At 34.2% G+C, this 18,465-nt stretch overlaps 1 protein-coding gene across 2 annotated transcripts in view; it reads left to right on the forward strand.

The window, feature by feature from the left end:
- The first annotated feature begins 9,149 nt into the window (after nt 1-9,149).
- The window catches only part of LOC148952379 (zinc finger homeobox protein 4-like), a 100,648-nt gene continuing 91,332 nt past the window's right edge, over nt 9,150-18,465 (forward strand). For both annotated transcript variants that reach the window (XM_089089835.1, XM_089089836.1), the window contains exon 1: nt 9,150-9,254. The gene's annotated coding sequence lies outside the window, so the exon portion shown is untranslated. The remainder of the gene's footprint in view (nt 9,255-18,465) is intronic.

Raw genomic sequence — 18,465 nt, forward strand, 5'->3', positions numbered from 1 at the left:
TGTGTAAGTTTTTGTGTGTGTTTGTGTAAGTTTTTTTGTGTTTTTTAGTTTTTTTTTTTGTGTTTGTTTTTTGTGTGTGTGTAAGTTTTTGTGTGTGTAAGTTTTTGTGTGTGTGTAATTTTTTGTTTGTTTGCAATTTCTTTTTTGTGTGTTAGTTTTTTGTGTGTGTGTAATTTCTTGTGTGTGTGTATGTTTTTTTGTGTGTGTATTTTCGTATTTTTGTTTACGTTTTTGTGTGTGTGTAAGTTTTTGTGTGTGTGTAAGTTTTTTTGTGTGTGTGTAAATTTTTGTTTGTGTGTACGTTTTTTGTGTGTGTGTAAGTTGTTGTGTGTGTGTAATTGTGTATTTGCTGTTTTGTTTTTGTGTGTGTGTGTGTATGTTTTTGTGTGTGTGTATGTTTTTGTGTGTGTGTATGTTTTTGTGTGTGTGTAAGTTTTTATTTTTTCGTGTATTGGTTTGTGTGTGTGTAAGTTTTTTTATGTGTGTTAGTTTCTGTGTGTTCTTCTTTTTTTTTGTGTCTGGTTTATTTTTTGTGTGTGTGTAAGTTTGTATTCTTTTGCAATTTTTGTGTGTGTGTGTGTGTGTAAGTTTTTGTGTGTGTGTAAGTTTTTTGTGTGTTTGTAATTTTTTGTGTGTGTATAAGTTTTTGTTTGTGTGTGTAAGTTTTTATGTGTGTGTAAGTTTTTATGTGTATTTAAGTTTTTGTGTGTGTGTATGTTTTTGTGTTTGTGTATATTTTTTTGTGTGTGTGTAAGTTTTTGTGTGTGTGTGTAAGTTTTTGTGTGTGTATGAGTTTTTGTGTGTGTATAAATTTTTTTGTGTGTTTTAGTTTTTGTGTGTGTGTAAGTTTATGTTTGTAAGTTTCTGTGTGTGTGTAAGTTTTGTTTTTGTGTGTGTGTGTAAGTTTTTTTGTGTGACTGTGTAAGTTTTGTGTGTGTGTGTAAGTTTATGTGTGTGTGTAAGTTTTTGTGTGTGTGTGTAAGTTTTTTTTTGTGTGTGTAAGTTTTTGTGTGTTTATAAGTTTTTGTGTGTGTGTAAGTTTTTGTGTGTGTGTGTAAGTTTTTATGTGTGTGTGTAAGTTTTTGTTGTGTGTGTAAGTTTTTGTGTGTGTGTAAGTTTTTGTGTGTGTGTGAAGTTTTGTGTGTGTGTGTAATTTTGTGTGTGTGTGTATGTTTTTGTGTGTATCTTAGTGTTTGTGTTTGAGTGTGTAATTTTATGTTTGCTTGTTAGTTTTTGTGTGTGTATTTGTGTTTGTGTGTGTAAGTTTTTGTGTGTGTGTATTTTTTTGTGGGTGTGTATAAGTTTTTGTTTGTGTTTGTTAGTTTTTGTGTGTGTGTAAGTTTTTGTGTGTGTGTATGTTTGTGTGTGTTTGTTAGGTTTTGTGTGTGTGTGTAATTTTTTGTTTTGTGTTTTTTTGTTCTTATGTGTGTGTAAGTTTTTTGTGTGTGTAAGTTTTTGTGTGTGTAATTTTTTGTTTGTGTGTAAGTTTCTTTGTGTGTATGTTTTTGTGTGTGTTTATTTTTTTGTGTGTGTGTAATTTTTTTTGTGTGTGTAAGTTTTTTTGTGTGTCTAAGTTTTTGTGTGTGTGTAAGTTTTTGTGTGTGTGTAATTTTTTGTGTGGGTGTGTTAGTTTTCTGTGTGTTTGTTATTTTGTGTGTGTGTGTAAGATTTTTTGTGTGTGTGTATGATTTTGTGTGTTTGTAAGTTTTTTGTGTGTGTTTAATTTTTAGTGTTGTTTGTTATGTTTTTGTGTGTGTGTAAGTTTTTGTGTGTGTGTAAGTTTTTTGTGTGTGTGTATGTGTTTGTGTGTGTGTATGTTTTTGTTAGTTCGTTATTTTTTGTGTGTGTGTAAGTTTTTTTTGTGTGTGTATGTATGTTTGTGTTAGTCTTTTTGTTAGTTTTTGTGATTTTTTGTTTGTGTTTAATTATTTGTTTTTGTGTCATTTTTTTTGTTTGTGTGTGTGTAAGTTTTTGTGTGTGTGTAAGTTTTTGTGTGTGTGTAAGTTTTTGTTTGTGTGTGTAAGTTTTTTTGTGTGTGTAAGTTTTTCTATGGGTTTAATTTTTTGTGTGCGTGTATGTTTTTGTGTGTGTGTGTATGTTTTTTTTTGTGTGTATGTTTTTGTGTGTGTGTGTATGTTTTTGTGTGTGTGTATGTTTTTGTGTGTGTGTAAGTTTTTGTGTGTGTGTGTAAGTGTTTGTGTGTGTGTAATTTTTTTTGTGTGTGTAAGTTTTTGTGTGTGTGTAAGTTTTTTTGTGTGTGTATGAAATAGTTTGAGTGTAATATTTTGTGTGAGATATGGTTTTTGTGTGTGTGTAAGTTTTTGTGTGTGTGTGTAAGTTTTTGTGTGTGTGTATGTTTTTGTTTTTGTGTGTAAGTTTTGTGTGTTTGCAAGTTTTTTTGTGTGTGTGTGAGTTTTTGCGTTTGTGTATGTTTTTGTGTGTGTGTTGGTTTTTGTGTGTGTGTAAGTTTTTATGTGTTTGTAAATTTCTATGTGTGTTTTAGTTTTTATGTGTGTGTATTTTTTTGTGTGAGTGTTAGTTTTTTTGTGTGTGTGTAAGTTTTTGTGTGTGTGTAAGTTTTTGTGTGTGTGTGCGTGTTAGTTTTTGTGTGTGTGCGTGTAATTTTTTGTGTGAGTGTTATTTTTTGTGTGTGTTTAAGTTTTTGTGTGTGTGTAATTTTTTGTTTGTGTGTTAGTTTTTTGTGTGTGTGTAAGTTTTTATGTGTGTTTTAGTTTTTTTGTGTGTGTGTAATATTTTGTGTGTGTGTAAGTTTTTGTGTGTGTGTATTATTTTTTGTTTTTTTGTTATTGTTTTTGTGTGTGTGTAAGTTTTTGTGTGTGTGTATGTTTCTTTGTGTGTGTGTAAGTTTGTTTGTGTGTGTGTTAGTTTTTTGTGTGTGTGTAAGTTTTTGTGTGTGTTTATTTTTTTGTGTGTGTCTTAGTTTTTTGTGTGTGTTTGTAAGTTTGTGTGTGTGTGTAAGTTTTTTTTGTTTGTGTTTAAGTTTTTTGTGGGGTTGTAAATTTTTTTTTTTCTTTATTGTTGTGTGTGTGTTTTATTTTTTTTGTGTGTAATTTTTTTTGTGTGTGTAAGTTTTTGTGTTTGTGTAATTTTTTGTGTGTTTCTAAGTTTTTTTTGTGTCTGTAAGTTTTTGTGTGTGTGTATGTTTTTTTGTGTGTGTAATTTTGTTTGTGTGTTTTAGTTTTTTGTGTGTGTGTAAGTTTTTTTTGTGTGTGTGTAAGTTTTTGTGTGTGTGTATGTTTTTTTTTGTGTGTGTGTAAGTGATTATTTGTGTGTAATTTTGTTTGTGTTTCTAAGTTTGTGTGTGTGTGTAAGTTTTTGTGTGTGTGTAATTTTTTGTGTGTTTGCGTAAGTCTGTTTGTGTATCTATGTTTTTTTGTGTTTCTTAGTTTTTGTGCGTGTGAGTAAGTTTTTGTGTGTGAGTGTGTGTGTAAGTTTTTGTGTGTGTGTAAGTTTCTGTGTTTGTATGTAAGTTTTTGTGTGTGTAAGTTTTTTTTTGTGTGTGTGTAAGTTTCTTTGTGTGTGTGTTAGTTTTTGTGTGTGAGTAAGTTTTTTTTTGTGTGTGTAAGTTTTTGTGTGTGTGTAAGTTTTTATGTCTTTTTGTAATTTTCTTTTTGTTTTTTATTTTTTGTGTGTTTGTAAGTTTTTTTTGTGTGTGTATGTTTTTGTGTGTGTGTATGAATTTGTGTGTGTGTAAGTTTTTTTGTGTGTGTGTATTTTCTTGTGTGTGTGTAAGATTTTGTGTGTGTGTAATTTTTTGTGTGTGTGTAAGGTTTTTTTTGTGTGCGTAAGTTTCTTTGTTTGTGTATGTTTTTGTGTTGTTTGTTATTTTTTGTGTGTGTGTGTAATTTTTTGTGTGTGTGTAAGTTTTTGTGTGTGTGTGTGTGTAAGTTTTTTTGTGTGTGTAAGTTTTTTGTGTGTGTAAGTTTATGTTTGTGTGTAAGTTTTTTCTTGTGTGTGTAAGTTTTTGTGTGCGTGTAAGTTTTTTTTGTGTGTGTGTGTAAGTTTGTGTGTGTGTGTGTGTAAGTTTTTGTGTTTTTGTAAGTTTTTGTGTGCGTGTAAGTTTTTGTGTGTGTGTGTAAGTTTTTTTGTTTGTATAATTTTTTTTGTAGGTGTAAGTATGTTTGTGTGTGTTTAAGTTTTTTGTGTGTGTGTGTGTACGTTTTGTGTGTGTGTGTATGTTTGTGTGTTTGTGTTAGTTTTTGTGTGTGTGTGTATGTTTTTTTGTGTGTGTAAGTTTTTGTGTGTGTGTGTATGTTTTTGTGTGTGTGTATGTTTTTGTGTGTGTGTAAGTTTTTTTTGTGTGTGTAAGTTTTGTGTATTTGAAAGTTTTTTGTGTGTGTGTAAGTTTTTATGTGTGTGTCAGTTTTTATGTCTGTTCAAGTTTTTTTGTGTGTGTGTAAGTTTTTTTGTGTTTTTATATGTTTATGCGTGTGTATTTTCTTATGTGTGCCTTTGTTTTTGTTTGTTTGTAAGTTTTTTTTTGTATGTGTGTATTTTTTTGTTTTTTTGTAAGTTTGTTTGTTTGTGTTATTTTGTGTGTTTGTGTAAGTTTATGTGTGTGTGTGTAAGTTTTGTGTGCGTGGGTAAGTTTTTGTGTGTATGTCAGTTTTTGAGTGTGTGTGTAAGTTTGTGTTTGTGTTAGTTATTTTGTGTGTGTATGTGTGGGTTTTTGTTTTTGTTTTTGTGTGTGTGTGTGTGTAATTTTTTGTGTGTTTTTAATTTTTTGTTTGTGTGTATTTTTTTGTGTGTGTGTAAGTTTTTTTGTGCGTGTGTAATTTTTTGTGTGTGTGTAAGTGTTTGTGTGTGTGTAAGTTTTTGTGTGTGTGTTAGTTTTTTTGTGTGTGTAAGTTTGTTTGTGTTTGTTTGTTTTTTTGTGTGTGTAAGTTTTTGTGTGTGTGTAATTTTTTTTGTGTGTGTTATTTTGTTTGTGTCTGTGTTATTTTTTGTGTGTGTGTAAGTTTGTGTGTGTGTGTAAGTTTTTGTGAGTGTGTTAGTTTTTTTGTGTGTGTGTAAGTTTTTGTGTAATTTTTTGTGTGTGTGTAAGTTTTTGTGTGTGTGTAAGTTTTTGTGTGTGTGTAAGTTAGTTTTTATGTGTGTGTAAGTTTATGTGTTTGTGTAAGTTTTTGTGTGTCTGTAAGATTTTGTATGTGTGTAAGTTTTGTGTGTGTGTGTAAGTTGTTGTGTGTGTGTAAGTTTTTTTTTGTGTGTGCAAGTTTGTGTGTGTTTGTAATTTTTTTGGTGTGATTAAGTTTTTTTGTTTGTGTAAGTTTTTGTTGTGTGTGTAATATTTTGTGTGTGTGTAATTTTTTTTGTTTTTTTTATTTTTTATGTTTGTGTATAATTTTGTGTGTGTGTGTAAGTTTATTTTTGTGTGTAAGTTTTTTTTTGTTTGTAAGTTTTTATGTGTGTGTATGTTTTTGCGTGTGTGTAAGTTTTTGTGTGTGTGTAAGTTTTTGTGTGTGTAAGTTTGTGTGTGTGTGTGTAATATTCTGTGTGTGTGTGTGTGCAAGTTTTTGTGTGTGTGTAAGTTTTGTGTGTGTTTGTGTAAGTTTTTGTGTGTGTGTGTAAGTTTTTATGTGTTTGTAAGTTTTGTGTGTGTGTAAGTTTTGTGTGTGTGTGTGTGTAAGTTTTTGTGTGTGTGTAAGTTTGTGTGTGTGTGTAAGTTTTTGTGTGTGTGTAAGTTTTTGTGTGTGTGTGTGTGTGTGTAAGTTTGTGTGGGTGTGTGTGTAAGTTTTTTTGTGTGTGCCCATTTTGAAGTTAGAAAATATTAAATGTGAATTTCTTATGTTTTAAGTGTGTTTGATGACATTCTAAGAGATGTAAAAAAAAAGTTGAAAAAAAAGTTAAAAAAGTTAGAAAAAAAAGTTAAAAAAAAATGGTCACTACAAACATTATTTTTCTAATAGTAAAAGTTGCGACACACATATCTATATAATTCCTATTTTGAAGTTGGAAAATATTAAATATGAATTTTTTTTGTTTTAAGTGTTTCATGACATTCTGATGTAAAAAAAAGTATTGCTTGGTGTTGAGGTATCCTAAAAGCTGTAAAGTAAAGTTTTGGGTGAAAGGGATGGGTACTTCAAGTTGTAAAATGGGTTTAGGAGGGTTATTAAGAAAAGACCTTGCTCTGAAATGCCTTTTTAAAAGTATTGCCTGGTGTTGAGATATTCGAAAAGCCTTATAGTAAAGTTTTGGGGGAAAAGATGAGTGCTTCAACTTGTAAAATGGGTTTAGGAAGGACATTACGCAAAGAACTTGCTCTGAAATGCCTTTTGAAAAGTATTGCTTGATGTTTGTTTATGCAAAAAGTCGTAAAGTAAAGTTGTGGTGAAAAACATAAGTACTTCAACTTGTAAAATTGGTTTAGTAAGGACATTAAGAAAGGAACTTGTTCTGAAAGGCCTTTTAAAAGTATTGCTTGATGTTGGGTAGTGCAAAAAGTAGTAAATTAAAGTTATGGAGAAAAAGATAGGTACTTCAACTTGTAAAATGGGTTTAGGAGGGACATTAAGAAAAGGACTTGTTCTTAAATGCCTTTAGAAAAGTACTGCTTGGTATCGGGGCATTCAAAAGGCTGTAAAGTAAAGCTGTGGGTGAAAAGGATGGGTACTTCAACTTGTAAAATGGGTTTAGGAATGACATAAAGAAAGAAACTTGTTCTGAAAAGATATAATAAAGCCTTTTGAAATGTGGGGACCCTTCTGTGTCTCAAGTGCACAAAAAAGTATTAAAATAATGGGTAGGGGGCTCTTTGGGGGCCCGGGGGGCCTTTGGGGGTCCGGGAGGCCCTTGGGGGGGGGGGGTGGTCCTTTGGGAGCCCGGGGGGCCTTTGGGGGCCGGGGGCTTCTTTTGGGGTTGGGGTAGGGGGATCGGAGCCCTTTGGGGCTGGAGTAGAGGACTTCACAACACTGTTCAAATAGAACTTGTGTATTATAACGACCACAGAGTTTCACCCTCAAATCCTCTTCTAAATCATCTTCTAAAATCATCTTCTAAAATGCCTCAAACGGTTTCGCTTAAATAATTTTCTAAAATGTCTCAAAACGGTTTCACCCAAATAATCTCTAAACGTAATTTCAGCGTGTTCCTTTTGTTTTTACATCCCTGCGCTGTCACATTTGAAATTCCTAGGAAACCCTTTCCCGCGTTAATTTGTTCATCTCTAAGATCAAAACATTCGCCCGGAGTCAATTCTCCTGGATGAACACCAACAAATCAATCAACCTTGACATCACTGTTCAAATAGAACTTGTGTATTATAACGACCACAGAGTTTCACCCTCAAATCCTCTTCTAAATCATCTTCTAAAACCATCTTCTAAAATACCTCAAACGGTTTCGCTCAAATCATCTTCTAAAATGTCTCAAAATAGTTTCGCCCAAATAATCTCTAAACGTAATTTCTGCGTTTTCCTTTTGTTTTGACATCCCTGCGCTGTCACATTTGAAATTCCTTGGAAACCCTTTCCCGCATTAATCTCTTCATCTCTAAGATCAAAACATTCGCCCAGAGACCATTTTCCTGGATGAACACAAACATATCATTCAACTTTGACATCATCCATCAGAGATTAATAAACTGCACCAGAAATTAATTCTTTAGGACAAAAACCGAAGACGTAAATAAAATTCGCACGGAGACATTTCTCCTGGACGAGATCCAGAAAATCATTTTCTTATAAATTTACATCCCCTTCGACTGAAAGCACAGGTGTTCTCCCTAGGGGCTCTATGCCCATATATGGTGCCCCGTCACAAGCTAATGAGGTTAGGTTAGGTTACGCAATCAATTTCTCGGAAACGTGTTCTCCCTGGGGATTCCACGCCAATATATGGTTCCCCGTCGGACTGACAGCACAGGTGTTCTCTCTAGGGACTCTATGCCCATATATGGTGTACTCGTGGGAGTTATAGATAGCTTCCTACTGACGCTACCGACCAAAATATTAAGTAGATAGGCTCCTTTCCTTAAAAATATATATTTGTATTCATCTACCCTAAATATATATATATATATATATATATATATATATATATATATATATATATATATATATATATATATATATATATATATATATATATATATATATATATATATATATATATATATATATATATATATATATATATATATATATATATATATATATATATATATATATATATATATATATATATATATATATATATATATATATATATATATATATATATATATATATATATATATATATATATATATATATATATATATATATATATATATATATATATACTTCTGAAATAAGACAATTTTAATCAATTATCCATACTTGAACATTCTTGCCTAAAATTTATCTACAGGATCGATCCCCCCCCATTCTTACTAATATATAAGTATACTTTTCGCAAATTCATAATTTCTTTTACATCCACCAAGCCAACAATTAAAGCCACACTATGGTATCTACATAAGCAGTTGCAAAGCAATATTCCTTTTTTTATAATTACGATGAATAAATAAAAGATTTTTTTCATACTTCAACGGTTTCTTACCTCTTCTTGCTTCAACCAAGATCATACACAAGAATGTTTTTAGGGTTGGGAGCAAAACTATTTAACAGGATGGAAAAAATGAAATGGAACTTTTGGAAAATCTTTGAAATAACAAGTTATTTCTCTCACCCCTGGCATAGGTTTTTTACATTAATCCTCACTCAGCCCTATTAGTTAATTCTAGGTCACTACCATCTCTCTTTTCTCGCTTTATTGCACCTATTGCAGTGTATGGTATTTTTATATTCTTTGAAAACGGAACACGCAACCCATCCTCCCCTCCCCCCTTCCAGACTTTTTGCTGCATTTGCTTGTTTCCTTAAAATACATTCAACACTTATAATCAGCAATCATCTAGTAAGTTCTCACTTCTGAAAAAAAAGACGTTTAAATTTAATCCCGGAAGGATTCTGTTATGTCGTAATATTTCTCGCACCTCACCTCATCCCTCGCCCATCCCTCATCAGGTCATCCCGAGTGACTGCCGCCTCTTTTGCCTTAGCGCGTGCGCAGGCGCGGCGGCGCACTTGGCGCGACCAATAGAATCGTTGTATCACTTTTTAGTTGTCGCGCGACCGCCAGTTAGGTTAGTTTTGAGGCGGTTAGTGTTACATTTCTTTGTTTTAGTTTGTTTTGTTTATCGAAGTTATTTTTTAACGGAATACATGTTAATAAAGTGAACTCATTGACAGGTTTGTAAATAAGATCTATTTTTTTTTTAATGAAGTCATCCAGCCTATCATCAACAAAATTTGTTAATAGTCCTATTGTATCAACAGGCTATTATAAATATAATTTAGAGCTTGCCTTAAAAACGATTTTTGTGGTTTAACCCCTTTCCTACTTTATATTTAAAATTATACACTGCCATTTAGCTTCGTTCTTCGCTACAGCTTTCATTCTGGTTCGTCATTATCCAGACCTAGGCTTTTTCTATATGTTTACGTAATGAGTTCGCTTCAGATGTCCCCTAAAAATCTTGAAATTTTTATGATCTCTCCGTAAATTTGTGATTCAAATTGCGGAGTTTTGATATGTAAGGGAGGTAAATTGGGTTTGGGGAATTGAAATTTTCACCCGCTCCGAGGGGTGAAATCCTTCAGAATCTTTTAATTGTATTTAAACACAGAGCAAAATAGGAGCAGAAGTGACATTCAAGAATATATCCTAGAAAAAGTGGAGCCAATTTGATAGAATGTAGGGGGCAAGGATTCTTTCAATTTTTTAATGAAGATAAGAAAAATATTTTTCAAAATCGACAGGCAAATCGAAAGGCATTTTTCGAAATTCAGGGAAGGTTGCCCCCCCCCCATTGGCACCCCTGGGTGTAGGCATTTCCTGTCACTTGCCGCGCTTTGAAAAATTCAGACTTTTCTTTCTGAGTTAAAAATAATGAATTAAAAAAGAATGGAAAAGATTAATTTCCAAAAATAAAGAGGTTTCTGAATTAGAGCAGTAGAAAAAAAACTACGAGATTTTTATACATAGAACATTTTATTCATTCTAAGCGTTGTCGAGACAATGAATTAGGCCTACGGGCATTTTTCAATTAAATAGTTTATAAATAAAATGAGCGAGGGAAGGGATATTGCATTTATTTTAATCTTTATGTAATTTCGAAAACAACTTTAGAACCAAAGTTTGTCGTAAGTAAATCCAACTTTTTTTTTCCCAGCTGAATTTCAAGTCTGCACACTGAATTGCTACATTATCAGAGACGCGTACGTGCGCCAGTGGCGGATCCAGAGGAGGGGCGAGGGGGCCGCTCCCCCCTGACGTACTCTAAAGTAATGTAATTTACTCGATTAACGCAAGTTTGCGTTAAATTAACTTGCTCCTAACGCAAGTTTATCAGATAAACCTATTTTGCCTCCCCTAAAAAAAATCCTGGATCCGCCCCTGCCGTGCACTGGGGGGGATAAGTTCTTTTGGCGTGCACTTTCTTTTCCCAAAATCCCAAGATAGTAGGCTAAATCCTAGTTTAGGGGCTTCTTGCTATCATGAAAAGTAGTCAAGTAAAACTCTCAGGGTTAAGTGAATCAAACCTTTAGGAATGGGCCAAAAATATACCCTAGGATGATATTTCCAAACTACTACATCTACCATTTTTTACTTCTACGGCTTAGAAGAATGGGTCTATAGCCTACGTGTCTGGATTCCGACAAATGAAAAATTTTAACTTAACTGTATTTTAACTTAAAATTTTTAAATTTTAACTTAATTTAACAAATATTTAACACCTTATAAATCGGGATTGAGGGAAAGATATGAGGCTCAAAACGATTTTTGTTCCTCATTTGAGCACAAGACCTGTCTGCAATGTTTCACTTTTTTAACACAAAGCATTTTAAAAGTCATCAAAGGTCAGTGCCCTCTGGAGGGAGAAAAGGGGAGTTAGGTATATCAAATTATCTCCCAAGGAGATTATTAAGAATCTAAATACATTCCTGAGAGTTTCATTCATCTAACTCAACTACTTTCCAAGATAGCAAAAAGCCCTTAAACTAGAAATTTTCCTCCTAAGATATTCGCGATCTTTTGTTAATAATTTCTAATATTTTCTATAAATTACGTTATGCGACGTGAAAACTTAGTTTAGGGGGTTTGGACTTATCATCATGTCGTACAAAGTTAAAAATTAACTTATGACTCGGGCTTCTCGGGGGAGGGTGGATTGTACTTCGTAAAGTTCTTGAAGAAAAAAAGGAGGGTGTCACTGATTCGGCTGGGCGGGCTACAAAATTTACCTTAATTCTTTGGAGACTGTGTAGGAGATGGCTGTAGCTGAAGCTTTCGGCGGGTTGTGGACACAAAGTTCGCCTTTGTGCCTGTCTACGGTGGCTTGGTAAGGCAACGATTTTGTTCTAGTATATTATTTACAGAGTGTATTGTCAGAAACGCGAATATACTATTCGAAAAGAACATTAAATAAGGAATATAATGGTAATACTTTTATTAAGATGCTTCCTTCTGGGAAGCGCCATAATCTAGAACTGTACCCGAATTCACAAAATAATTCCGACAGGTAAATAAAAATACAGTCCAAATTAGGGTAGGAAAAGGTCTTTTCAAGCTCCTGTCCTTGGCAGTCCTCGCCCTTCTGCTTTCAACGCTTGAAAGATAGGCTTATAATCTGGCCAAGATCTTGTAACCACCTTGCAAAGACCAACGGTCCTAGACAGCTCTAGTCAGAGCCAATTTCTTTTTAATTAAGACAGGCAAAACGTCGCTGTTCCACGTTTTTACCTCAGAAGAGCTCAGTGGTGTCAATTACGGAGGGGGAATCAATTTGGGTTTGGAAAATATCTTTTCTTTGGTATTTTCAGTTAAATGCCTTTTTTTGGTATATTCATCCTTACTGGCTTTGAATAAAGCCAGCAACAACTGGCTATATATTGGAATCCATGGCATCAAACAGTTTGTGGTAGGCTAACGAACTGTAAGTAGGCTAAGGAGCGACCCGGCTCAATGGTAGGCTAACCGAAACTGTAGAAAACGGAATTTTGATACCAATAGGAACATCAAAAGAATCAGATTTTAATGTTGATTTCAAATATATAAGTTTCATCAAGTTTAGTCCTACCTATCAAAAGTTACGCGCCTGAGAAAATTTGGCTGATTTTTGATAAAAGGGGGAAAGACCCCCTAAAAGCTATAGAACCATAATGAAAATAACATCATCATATTCAGCATATTAGAGAACCCTACTGCAGAGGTAGGGTTTCAAGCTCCTATCTACAAAAATGTGGAATTTTGCATTTTTTGCCAGAAGAAAGATCACGGATGCGTGTTTATTTGTTGTTGTTTTTTTTCCAGGGGTAATCGTATCGACCCAGTGGGCCTAGAACAAAGGGAGAGGGCTCATTCTAACGGAAATTAAAAGTTCTAGTGCCCTTTTTAAGTGACCAAGAAAATGGAGGGCTTCTAGGCCCCCTCCCACGCTCATTTTTTTCCCAAGATCACCCGATCAAAATTTTTAGATAGCTATTTTGTTCAACGTGATCGAAAGTGTTATAACTATGTCTTTTAGGATGACTTATTCCACCAATATGCTCAGGAGGAGGGCTGAAAGTTATGAGCTTTACCCAATGTTACCACATAGTATTGGTTATTGGGAAGTATACAGACGTTTTCAGGGGGGATTTTTTCTGGTAGTGGGGGTGGGGTTGGCGAGTGGGTGGGGGGTTATCTGGGAGGATCTATCCACGGAGGAAGATTTCTTGGGGGAAGGGACACTGCTATTAAGGGGGTGCCGGATTTCCCAGCATTATTTAAAAAAAGATCATAAATTATATATAAAAAAAACAAGTTTTTTAACTGAAAATAAGGAGCAACATCAAAACTTAAAACGACAGAAAACATTACGTATATGATTGGGTTCACCCCCTAGTCAATACCTCGCTCTTTAAGCCAAAGATTATTTAGTACTTTCATAAGAGCTATTTATCCTAATTAACGGCATTTGTGATTAAGGGGTCATTTTTAAAGAATTGGAACAAAATTTGTACGGTACTTTAGCTTAAAGAGCAAGGTATTGACTAGGGGGCGAACCCTCAAATATACGTATTAAAAATATATGAATATAGAAGGTCGTTACGTAAGTTAATTCGTAAGTTACGTATATTCATTACTAATAAAAACTTTCGTAAATGAAATTAAACAGGTTTTCGAGAGAGCCATTTAACCAAATAAAAGTAAAATTAATATACAAATTTTCCTTTAATTATTCATGGACAGTGAGCCGAAATCCAAACCTGCATCTATTCAAAAACGTTCAAAAAAAACAAAAAAAAAAAAGTTTTTTTAACTGAAAGTAAGGAGCGACATTGAAACTTAAAACAAACAGAAATTATTCTGTATATGAAAAGGATTGTCCCCTTTTCAACGCCTCGCTCTTTACGCAAAAGTTTGACTTTCTCACAACTCTATTATTTTTTTTAAACAATGAAAAACTTTAGCGTAAAGAGCGAGGCGTTGAGGAGGGGACAGCCCCTTTCATATACGGAATAATTTCTGTTCGTTTCAAGTTTTAACGTCGTTCCTTACTTTCAGTTAAAAAAAACTTGTTTTTCTTATTTAATTATGATTAAAAATGAACCAGGTTAGATGTATATAGTGTGTGTTTTGTTTGTCAATATGCATGTTTAACATAGTGGAGAATTCGCTGCATATAATGGAGAATTCCAATTCAGGATTTCTTTGGTTTATACATATTGAGATAAGCGAATGCACTTGCCTTATGCATATTGAAATTAGTGTATGCATAGGTCTAAAGACTGTAGCACCAAAATGCTCTAAAGACTGTATTTGACTACTAATTGGGGTGGGGATAAAAGTCATCTGCGACGCAATTAAATGGTATATTTGGATTCAGGATGCAATTCTGATTCTAAAGATATGCCTGTTTCTTAGCTATGGTATCTCAGTATTCAATTTATCGGGAAATTTACCAGAAGAAGATTTCAAAACATATTCCTTTTCTTGCGGTGCTATTTTCTGGAAATCTCTAGGGTTTCTCGTTCCTAGTTCCTGAGTATCCAGTTGAGATACCCTGAGTATGGCTCAAATGGTGAATCTGAATTAGACTGAACCAAGTCCTTTGTTTACCACAAAATTCTGAACCGATAATGTGGAGTATTTTCATAAAATTAATCATTTTGTCAAAGGGGTGTCAGGCGATCTTAAAAGATTACAGATTGACCGACAGTAAGGTTTTCAGCTGCAGTTCTGTAATTTCAAATCATGTATACATAGGAGCTGTTATAGGAGGTAAACTTAAATTCGTTCCTACAGTCGGCTTTCCGTCCTTCTATATGATGTAAATGAGGCGAGATAATCCGTAAGCCCTTGATTTCCTCAACTTTTTAATTTGATATAATACCGGGGCATAGCAGCATTTTTTATTGGGGAGCAAGAGGGGTCCGTATCCTGATAGTCAAGGGGCACGGGCCATATATTTTTTTCAACAAATTAATGGGGGGGGGGGTGTCAACTGCCCCCTTGCTCCTCTGAAACGACTCTAAGGTATAATACGTAATAGGCTATAGCTTAGCCTATATAATGTCTATTTGAATGCATTAAATGGCAAATGTAATTAAATGTTTATTTGCAAGCCATGTGTTAATTCACTAATTTGCTAAATCAGAGGCATGTATCCAACGTTTAACTATTTTTCAGATTTTCTTCTTACTTTCGTGAATGCAATCTTAATTCAAGGTTTTGACTGGTGTGTCCCCCTCCACCCAAATGCTATGCTCTAACCTATAAAGCATAGGCTTCTAATTTTTTTTTTTTCGTCTTTGTTGGGAGGAGTCATGTGTCCGATTAAAATCTGCAAGGTCCTAAATAAAAAAATACTTTCTTAAACAAAAGAGAAGTTGAAGTTTTTATTTTTTAAAAGACATCGCTCTATTAGACTAAAATTGTTTAAAATGAGTTCCTCGTACAACCCTAATAGGTGAGCTATTTGACAATTCTGAAATGAATGACTTGTTCAATCTAGGTTAGACTAATTGGTAAAATCCAGAAACATAATACGATTAGTTTCAGTACGTAGGCCATATTAGAAGTTGGGCATTGAACTGGTCAGAGATTGGGATTTTTTTTTTCTCGTGTAAGGTAGACTAAGCAGCTCTATGTTTTACATGCAACTTTTTAACAACATTTTACAGGCAGCGCCTTTGCAGCAACGATTATATTACTAGGATGAATGCAATACACTTTGAGGTGTCTGTTATTGATTAAAAAGGTCCCCTCCCCCCATTTATTCAAACAAAACACGCTTATTTATATTGATTGTTTCATATTACTATAGGGAAAACCTCAAAAAACCTGGTTTCATGAAATAAAAAGACCAATAATCTTGAAATTGTTGAGGAGGGAGGAATATGTCATAAGACCCCCCCCCCACCCTCCTATAACAGGGCCTGGTCGAACAGTATTCCAAATCCTAGGCCCCCGTAAAATAAAATAAAACATTTGTTCGTGTCTGCCCGTTCCCCTCATGGAGGGATACATAATTGAAAATATATTTGGGGGATAGACCAACGAAACGTGGGCTCTCTTATTAGTAGTTCTCTCCCCTCCACCCCCGTAGTCAGTGCAACTTTCGACGTTCTGGGGAGCACGTGCCCCGAAAACCACTCACTGGATCTTCCCCTGGCTGCCCTCGTTTTTGGTGAAGTTGAAGGGGGATCAATAGACCCTGTGAAATACCAAAATTTGGCAGACGTATATGTTCTTTCAAACTTCTTTTTTCTTTTTTTGTGGGAGCTCGAAGGAGTCATAGTTCTAATCTGTATTTATTTTTCGAACATAATAGGATCTGGATTTAAAACTTGCGGTTATTTTATCTTAATGAATGTAGTTAGAGGATTAAAACGGAAATAGATAGAAATCGAATTTTATTACCACGAATTAGTCAGTGCGGTAAATTTAATCCTAGTTTGGTATGTTTAGATTAAAGTAATTAATAGTTTTTACTTTACTGAGGGCATTTTTTATTTATTAAGTGTGCATAATCCTACTAAATCCCCTTTTATTATCCTGTTTGCGATTAGGCTTAAATACATCTAAATTTAGGTAATTAAACATAGAGCAGGCTTGGGGCACCCCTGGCACGACTGCCAAACGTGGTATGCCAACAGTTTTATGGATTGCCAACAGAAAAAGATTTTAGATGTAAATAAGTTTGAAAACTTGGTACTTGTTTATTATTCAGTACACACTCGAGAACAAACCGGTTTTATCTGCTGTATTAAGAGACAATTACCTTGCGCTCAGTGGAAAACAAGTGAGGGCGAAAGAATACATTGGGCTTATATAATTTGGGCTATATATTTGCACATTAGTGGTGGGATAAAGTATTTGGACAGCGTGAAGTTGGAAAACAATTCCTACTTCATAATAGCCTATGTAGAATAATTGTAGCTAACACATTTTGCATGCAGAGCCGCTATACTCAACCCCCCCCCCCACTGTGCAAATATATAGCCGAAATTTGTTTATAAAGAATGATATTTTGGTATATTTCATTACGATTAACCTAACTTCACTTCTCGAGTGTGAAACAATGGTCAAGTGAAAAACCTGTGCATGCAATCCGAATTGGAAGACGGAATAGCGATTAAAACGCAATTAATGGCGTTGCTTCCCGTGAGGAATGACAATTGTGCCATTGAATAAAATTTTTACCTGGTGCTGTTGTGAATGAAAAACCCAATGGAGTCAACTGGGAAGACGGAGCAGGAGTCTAAATCGGAAATACTTTTTGACGCTTCTGTATTCTGTTATATGTAATATTTTTAAACAGCGGTTCGACCCTGTTGCACTTTATCTTAAAATCCAAGCGGGTGTTCACTATTTGGGGAATTGTGTTTAATACACTATTTTGGAAATTGTGTTTAATTGGTTGTACCAACCATGTGTATACAGGAGTCCTTTGTCTAAAAATAAATGTATTAATGGCGTTATTTCCCATAAGAAATAGCAATTATGGCTATAATTCAAGTTATTCTCTTGTCTTTTTGTAAAAAAAATTGCTTGTGGTTTGTTTTGCAATGGAAGTTGATAAAAAAAAATCTAGCAAATCAATGCCTGATTAATAACACTTGCTAAGGGATGTCCACTATCCGTCACAGGTGTACTGGACTTCACGACACGTATGTTTTGGAAACTGCACCTTCGCCTCCAGTGCAAATGAAGTGAACTAGTTTTCAACCAGGAGCTTTCAAAGTTGTTCCAGATCACCCAGAGGTGTCAATTGGGAGAGAGAGGAAAGGGGTCATTTTTGTTCTCTCTATATTCTGATAAATACCTTTTTGGGGGGGTATGTTAGATTAGGTATGTAATATAATGCGTTCTGGACGGCCTGCTTTCCATAATTATATGCTGTAGTCCATGATTTTGTTAATAAAGTATTATATTTTCATCATATTTTGGTATATTTTATTAGGATTAACCTAACTTCACTTTTAGGGTGTGGTCGCTATAATAGACAAGTACCTTGGCGGTATACACGTACAAAAATATGATGAAAATATAATACTTCAGTAACAAAATTATGGGAACTACAACTTAGAATTATGGAAAGCAGGCCGCCTAGAACGCAATATATTAAATACATAACCTAACCGAAATACCAACTCTATATATTAAATATTTAATTAAAATATAGCTAAAACTTAGTTTAATTTAGTGAACCTAAGCTAATTGTCCCCAAATGGAGAAGGTTAAACCGGTTTTTCGCTTATTCAACTGAGCAAACTTCTCGAGTGTGTTCTGGATTATACGGGAGTACCTCGATGGCATCTGGGAGGAAATGCCCCCCTGTTCCTCCCAATCGACGTCACTGGTTACAGAATTGGGTATCATCATTGTGCATCTTATTGTGGAGCCAATCCTCTTGCATTTTTTCAAACTTTATATTAAGAGTCTTTCAAATCAATGTGACCATCACTTTCTTTGGAGGAATTTGTTTGGATTAACTGTGTAATATGAGCAACAGTCAAATCCACATTAAGTGAGCTCTTTTATTGCTCATACGCTGCTCTTTTATTACAAGATTCTGGCTTTAACCATAGTTATAGCAAGTTTAAATTTTAGCGCCAAGAATGAGCGGTTAAGGGTGGAGGCAATCAAACTCGTAAATAGGTTAATTTATGTTTGGGTAAAAGTATGATATAGTTCTACAGCTCAATTTGTTCATTCATTGACGCATTATAGAACCGGTTCTCTTTCGTTAGTTTCCTGCAGCTTAGCGGGAGACAAGAAAAAGAGAAGTGACAGAATAGATGAGAAATACATAATTTGTGCTACATATTTGCACATTAGGGAGGGGTGGGGGTAAAGTACTTGGACAGTGTGAAGTTAGATACCAATTCTTACTTCATAATATGCAGAATA

The sequence above is a fragment of the Artemia sp. Qi Xiang Cuo genome, chromosome 5, assembly GCF_049724085.1.
Source record: "Artemia sp. Qi Xiang Cuo chromosome 5, ASM4972408v1, whole genome shotgun sequence".
Lineage (NCBI taxonomy): Eukaryota > Metazoa > Arthropoda > Branchiopoda > Anostraca > Artemiidae > Artemia > Artemia sp. Qi Xiang Cuo.